The sequence below is a fragment of the Lepus europaeus genome, unplaced genomic scaffold (genome assembly GCF_033115175.1).
Source record: "Lepus europaeus isolate LE1 unplaced genomic scaffold, mLepTim1.pri SCAFFOLD_47, whole genome shotgun sequence".
Lineage (NCBI taxonomy): Eukaryota > Metazoa > Chordata > Mammalia > Lagomorpha > Leporidae > Lepus > Lepus europaeus.
Window position 1 is genome coordinate 1594692 of NW_026909346.1, and position 7360 is coordinate 1602051.

Below are 7360 nucleotides of genomic sequence, written 5' to 3' on the forward strand. Positions count from 1 at the left end.
ACAGCTGGGATCTAAAAGGCCCAGCACAGAACCTGGCGCCAGGGACGGGCAGGGTGGCGCGGGCACCTGGAGCCGGAGCACGTGGCTGCAGGTCCAGCGCGAGCCACACTGGGAGCTGACAGGGGTGCCCGGTGCGGCCCGGCCCTTGGTTTCTCCCCGCAGCCTTCCCTCCAGGCTCTCTGGGTCCCCGTGAATGGAACAACGCTGTCTCCAAGTCCTCCCGTGACTGGGGGTTTATATCCTGTTAGCCCGATCCATATGAGAGGCAGAGGCCTCCCATCTGCAAGCCCCAAGCTCCATCCCCTGAGGGGGCAGGGGCGCCAGTACCTGAGCAGCAGAGACTTGAACTCGGCCACCCCATTGGGGACAGGGGCATCCCAGGCGGTGGCCGCACACATGGGCTTCTTGAGCGCTGGGCCACCATATGTGCCCCCACTTGGATCTGCTTGGGCTGCTCCCCCAGGGACCCTGTGGGACATTTCCTGGTCACCTCTCATGGCTGTGGGAGTGCGGGAGAGAACCAGTTAGGGCTTCAGATGGCCCCTCTACTGGCCAGACGGGTGCTGGTCTTCAGGGGGGAAGACACAGGAGTGGGGAGCCCGCTGCGCCCCCAGTCTCAAAGGTGGAAGGCATGTGCGGCCCCTACGGCCCCAGCAGTGAGGCCTGTGAGCCTCCAGGTGGGGCCGTGCACGGCCCCGAAGCCCCTTGCACCTTCTCTCACCAGCGTGTTGGCCGGGGATCCCCGCGGTCATCACCGCATCTCCTGTGTTTATCTGGCGGCTCGGCCATGGACTCCATGGCTGACGGTGACCCAGCTCTGATACACTTGTCCCTGCACATAACGGACAAGACCCCAGAGACAGCGGGTGCTCAGCTTAGTGGTTAAGACACCTGCTTTTCTTTCTCCCCCTGAAGATTTGTGTATTTATTTGAAAGGCACAGCTACGCAGAGAGAGGGCCAGAGAGAGAGAGGTCTTCCATCTGCTGGTTCACTCCCCAAATGGCGGCAATGGCTGGGGCTGGGCCAGGCCAAAGCCAGGAGCCAGGAGCTCTGTTCGGGTCTCCCACGTGGCTGGCAGGGCCCCAGCACTTGGGCCATCCTCCACTGCCTTCCCAGGCACATTAGCAGGGGGCTGGAATGGAAATGGAGCAGCCAGGACGTGAACTGGTGGTGTGACAGGTGGCAGCTTAACCTGCTGTGCCACCAGGCTGGCCCTAACACCTGCTAGGACCTCTGCATTCCAGGTCCCAGTCCTGGGTCCCCCCTGACTCAGCTCCTGGCTGATGCCCACCCTGGGTCCCCCTGACTCAGCTCCCGGCCGACGCCCACCCTGGGTCCCCCTGACTCAGCTCCCGGCCGACGCCCATCCTGGGTCCCTGCCACCCGCAGGGGAGCCCAGGCCGAGCTCTGAGCTTCGGCTCCCTCAGCCTTCCCAGGCCCCGGGGGTGACCCAGTGGATTCGAGCTCTGCCTCTCACGCTGAGCTAAAGAGAACACAAAACTACAAGAACCAAGGCTGCAGGCCCAGCTCAGAGGATTCCACGTAGATTCCCGAGGGCCTGAGCAGCCTGGCTCTGTCAGGGCGGTAGTCCCCAGGGTTTAGTGCGCGTTTGTGACTCCCAGCCTGTGCGGGCTCACCGTGCTCTGCCCCCAGCAGAGAGGCGCTCGGGACCAGCGCTAAGTGCGCTCTGTTCTTGTTTTGTCTGAAGCCCCTCGGCCGGACCCCGCCTGGCCATGCCACCCTCCTCTGGCTGGACGTTCCGGCGGCACTGTCCGGCCCTGGCCGACGCCGCAGGCCGCTCCGGGAAGACGCGGGGACGGAATCGCTGGGCAGCGCGGTGGCGGACCCGGCCTGTAAGTTTTCCTGCGCCAGGCATGGCTCTGCAGGGGCTGGGCCCGCAGATCCCGGAGGCCCTGACTGGAACGGGGCTGCCCGGTTCCGGGGCCTGCGGGGGAGGGGCCGCGGGGGCGTGGCTGCGCGTGCTGGAGCCCGTTACTCAGCTTGTCTGTGCCCCGCCCGTTCCTTAGCTGTGAGTCACAGGAAGTGAGCTTGTGAGGATCAAAGAGGTGACGCAGGGCTGGCACTCAGCCCAAAGACCGCTCCTACAGCCCACAGGCAACATCCCTGGCTCACAGACCATGCCCCCACGCGCAGGCCACGCCCCTGGCCCACAGGCCACGCCCCCATCCTCAGGCCAGGCTCCCAGGCCACACCCCGGCTCACAGACCACGCCCCCAGCTCAGAAGCCGCTCCCCAGCTCAAGGCCACGCCCTAGCCAGAAGGCCACGCCCACAGGGCACTCCCCCACCTGCAGGTCGCACCCCTGGCCCGGGGGCCATGCCCTCTGCCCACAGGCCGCTCCCCTGTCCCGCAGTGGAGCGCTTGGGTCCAGTCCTGGGCTCTCACTGCTGTCTCCAGCTCCCTGCAGGTCCACACTCTGCGAGGCGGCGGTGACAGCTCAAGTGCTGGGGCCCCTGCCACCCGCACGGGAGACCCGGATGGAGCTCCAGTCTCCCGGCCTCAGCCTGGCCCAGCCCTGGATGCAGGCACTCGGAGTGAACCAGTGCGTGGAAGACCCTGCTCACTCTGCCCTTCAAAAAGATAAGGTAGATAAGTAAATGAATAAAACTTTAGGATGTTTAAATCCGTGGACTTAGAACGTGCCTGGGCCTCCTTTAATCAGCCGAGGGCCCAGGAGAGAAAGGCCCTACTCCCGTGTGTGTGTGGGGGTCCTGCAGGCAGCATCTTCCTGGGCCTCCACATCGGCACACACCCCCACAACAGCCCGCCCACGGGGCGAGGACACTGCATGCTGGGAAAGTGTGCGTGGGCTGCAGGCCGTTTTGCACCCAAATAATCTTTAAGACATTTTCAAGACTTTAAAAGACTTGAGCAGCCGCAACAGGGAACCCCACTGCTGGTTCAGTCCCCAGATGGCCACAGCGACGCCCATGGGGGAGCCAGGCCCCAGCACCGGAGCCCTCCCTGCTGCCCCCCAGGACTCAGCCCAGCCTCACAGTGTGGGATGCGGCTGCCCCAACAAGGGGTCCCCGTGGCAACTCCTGCCCCGAGCAGGCGCGCAGGCAGCGTCCGCCCGCAGTCACTCAGCATCGAGTTCAGGCCCCCAATTCTCATGGGAATCAGGGGCGCGAGACTCGGGTTGGATTATCCTGGGCTAGAACTCCTCTCCTGTCAGGGGCTGATGAAACCGGAGTTACCACTCCCAGGCGGGCAGCTCTATGCAGACAGAAGAAACCCCCCGCACCCCACAGCTCCGAAGCCTGTGGGGCAGACGCCTTGGGTTTGACTTTTCAGGGTGGGTCCCTTTGGTGTGAAGCTTGTGGGTGACCCTCTGGCTCCAATCTGACCTCATGGCCACATGGCCACACTGAGGGGTCAGTGCCTCCCGGGCGGGAACCAGCCCTCCGTGTCAAGGTCACTGCTGGGCCCTCCCTTGGCCCCAACAAGGAGAGGAGCGACGCCAGCGTCACACACACCCAGCGCCCCAAGCCCAGCCCGCTTCCCGCTGAGCCTGGTCTGAGAGGGGGGCTCTGTCTCCTGCCTGTCTCCACCAGGCAAGGTCTGGGACTCAGGTGCCCACCTGGCAGGACGGTAACCTCCCTGCCAGGCCACTCCCGAGTCCGCAGTTCCGAACACGCGTACAGAACAGTGACCTGACCATCTTTTGCCAGGACGCACCTCTTGCGTTTTTCTACGTATTTATTTGAACGGGAGACAGACAAAGTCAGAGACAGAGACCCCGCCTTCTGGGTCACTCCCCTGACCGTGAAGGCCAGGGCCGGGCCAGGCTGAAGCCCGGAGCCAGGAGCTCCATCGGGTCCCCCACGCGGTGCAGGGGCCCAGGGTGCGCAGGCGCGGGGACTGGCTGGATGCATAGCCGGGACTGCGGCGCCTTCACTGCTGCAGCCAGTGCCCACCCCGCTGCCCGGCAGGCTCGAGGGGACGGCCACGGCTGTCCCGCCCCAGCCCTGCCGCTCCGCCTGCCCCGCCAGGCGGGCAGTGAGGGGAGCGCGAGTGGCCACGGGTCCTGTCGGCCTCGCCCCAGCCCCTCCCGGGGCACTGAACTTCAACGGAGCCCACCGGAAGTGCAAGACCCAGGTGGCCCCGGAGATCAACATCTCGCTGGACCCAAGCGAGGGCTCCCTGCTGTCCGACGACTTCCTGGACATGAACGTGCACGACATCGAGGCCCCCCTACGAGACGGACTCGCTGGAGTTCCTGGGCGACGGCAATGAGCTGGAGTGGGAAGGTAAGGGCCACGGGGCTGTCCTGGTCTCGGCCCCGGGCGCGGGGTGCGGGGGCCGTGGGGGCCACGGAATGGCGCGGGGTTCATGCACACCTGCACCTGTCGCCACCGCGCGGGTCTTCCCTGAGATCCTCGAAGGGACCACTGCACGCTGCCTGCCGGGCGTTTCGAGCGCTTGCTCTGGGCGCTGGGGACACGGGGTGGGGGGGGAGACACGGCGGGGACTTGGCGGGAGGGGACACGGCCCCGCCCACGAGCGTGGGCAGCCATGATACGGAGGGCGGGGCGGAGTGTGGGTGCGGCTGGCACGGAGCGGGGGCAGGGACGCTGCTCCAATCCTGAGGTGCCCAGGACGACCTGGCCCCCTGTCCAAACTGCCCGGGGGGGCGGAAGGGGTAACCGGGTGGGGTCCTTGGAAAGGGTGCCCGGCACAGGCCTGGGGGGTGGCGAGAGGTGGAGGGGCCGGGCAGGGGCTAGGGGAGAGGGAGGCAGGCGCGGGTCTCACAGCCCCAGTGGCCACAGCGAGGGCTCTGGCGGGAGAAGCGGAGCAGGATCGGCCAGGTCTGATGTCCACGCGTGTGGGGCAATCTCGCGTCACGGCCAGGGAGGGCAGGTGGGGGCCCAGGGAGGAGCGGGCAGGTGGGGGCGGAGCCCAGGAAGAAGTGGGTGACTGGGGGCGGGGCCCAGGGAGGAGGCAGGAGGGACTTCGCTCCAGGATTTCGGAGAGCAGTAAACAGATCCGCTCTGGCGATCGCACTCTTCCTAGCTTTTCATTTGCTTTTCTTCTGATTTATTTGAAACGCAGTCAGAGAGAGAGCGAGCGCGCTCCCATCCGCTGGGTCCCTCCCCACATGGCCACCACAGCCGGGGCTGGAGCCAGGAGCAGGAGCTCCATCCGGGTCTCCCACGCGGGTGCAGGGCCCGGCAGTTGAGCCCTCACCGCTGCCCCCAGGGTGCGCATGCGCAGGGAGCTGGCTCCGCACCCAGTCTGACCCGGGATGCCCCTGTCTCAATCCTCACACCACACGCGGGTCCCGAGGTCCGCGCTGGACGCGGCCCCCCGCAGAGAGAGGACGGCGGAGCCCGAGAGCCCGAGGGGGGAGCGCTGTGTGCGGGACCCCAGGGCAGAGCAGGCCGGGAGGGCGCCCGCTTCCCCCATCAGATCCTGGGTCCCTCCCCAGCTCTGCTCCGGACTCCGCCTGCAGGGGTGGCCTGGGTGCTCCCGGCCAGCATGGCAGGCCCGGGTGACCCTGATGGCGCTCCGGCCCCAGCATGGCAGGGCCAGGGGGACCCGGATGACGCTCCCGCCCCAGCAAGGCAGGCCTGGGGAGTGACCGGAAGGGAACTGGGTCTGACTCCCATGGCACAGCTGTGGACCCCAGTTCCCCTGCTGCTGTCAGCAACTTGGCTATGCCAAGGGGTGGGGGACACGAAGCAGCCCACCGTGACCCACCCCGGCCCTCTGGCTGTTCGCTTCAGGAAGTGTTAGGAGTCAAATGTCCGCGAGGCACAATCACGGAAGGCTTTCTGGAGGAGGTGGCACTTGAGCCAGGTCTTGTCAGGGCACAGGCGGCCAGGGTGGGAGAATGAAGGCAGCCGCGAGAGGCCGGCGTGTCCAGCCCAGGGGTGCTGCTTCCAGATGACACCCCGGTGCCCCCGCCAAGAACAGGCCTGGGGACAGCGCGGACCTGTTTGGGGACGGCGCGGCAGAGGACAGCGGTGCCGCCAACGGGCGCCTGTGGTGCAGGTCATCATCGGGGAGCAGGAGCCCCGCATCGACCTGCACGTGATCCGGCCGCACAGGAAGGTGGTCACGCAGGAGGTGAGGCCCCGGTACCGGTGCCCACCCAAGGTGAGGCTCCCCTGAGTGCCAGTGGTTACCCCGGAGGTCAGACCCCCCCCCCCCCGCACCCGTGGTCACCCCGGAGGTCGGACCCCCTGCCGGGCCGGCAGCCCCTCCGTGCCCACTGTGGGCGGGTGGTGGAGCTTGCGTGGCTTGGAGCTCGGTGATGGCCGCCCTTGGCCGCCTTTCCCCAGGCTACCATGGCGAGGGTCTCAACGCCATCACCATCTTCGCTGCCTGCTTCCTCCCTACAGCAGCTGCGCTGACCACCACTACATCAGGGAGAGAGAACCTGTCCTGAAAGCGGGGCGGGGCGGGGCTGGGGCGGGGCGGGGCTGGGGCGGGGCCTGGGACAGGCGGAGCCGGCGGGGTGGGGCCAGGGTGGGGCCGGGCGCAAGGACCCGCTCACCCAGGCTCTCTGCCTTGCTGGCCCCACTCACGGAGCCTGGGCCTTCCCTTGGGCCCTGGGACTCGGCAGCTGCCACCACCACACATGTCCATCACCAACACTACCATCACCATAATCATCATCACCGCCAACACTACGGTGAACACCAACACTGCCACCCTGATCCCCATCACACGTCCATCACCACCACCACCACCACCACTGCTATCACATGCCTGTCACCCCTGTCACCGCCCGCCATGCCGCCCCCGCAGGCTGGGTGCCCCCCGCGTCCACACCCGCAGCTGCCCCGGCCAGGCTCAGTCTCCGGACCCAGGTCACAGTTTCACTGGGAGGATGAGTGACATTTGTCCATCACTACCACTCTCACTCCTGGACCCCCAGAGTTCCTCCAGGAACAGTCGGGCGGCGGGGCGGGGACGCCCAGGTCCCCTGTGCGCAGAGCTGGGCTGCCAAGTTCACCCCCAAGACCCACCCGACGGGGGCCCGAGGGGCTGGAACAAGGCCCTCTCCCCAGAGTCCCCCAGCCATTCCCAGAACCCCCTGCCCCTCCCTAGAGCCCGCGCCCCTTCAGACACCCCCGCCTCTCCCTAGAGCCCGCGTCCCCTCCTCGGAGCCCCACGCCTCGCCTGAGCAGGAACCCCGGATCCCTGAGGCCTGTGGGGGAGGCCCGGGCCTGGCGCGGCGGTCTTGACCCCGCTGCCCGGCGCAGCTACCTCATCAGCAGCCTGGAGCTCCTGGTGGCCAAGGACTACAGGAAGGATCCTGTACCTGAATGGCGCCAAGCTGCCGGGCAGGACGTAAGGCCTCAGCGGGGCTCAAGAAGTGCTACCAGATAG

General features: G+C 67.0%; 1 pseudogene; it reads left to right on the forward strand.

Annotated features, from left to right (window-relative positions):
- Positions 1-631: 631 nt before the first annotated feature.
- Positions 632-7360, forward strand: LOC133755439 (caytaxin-like; annotated as a pseudogene).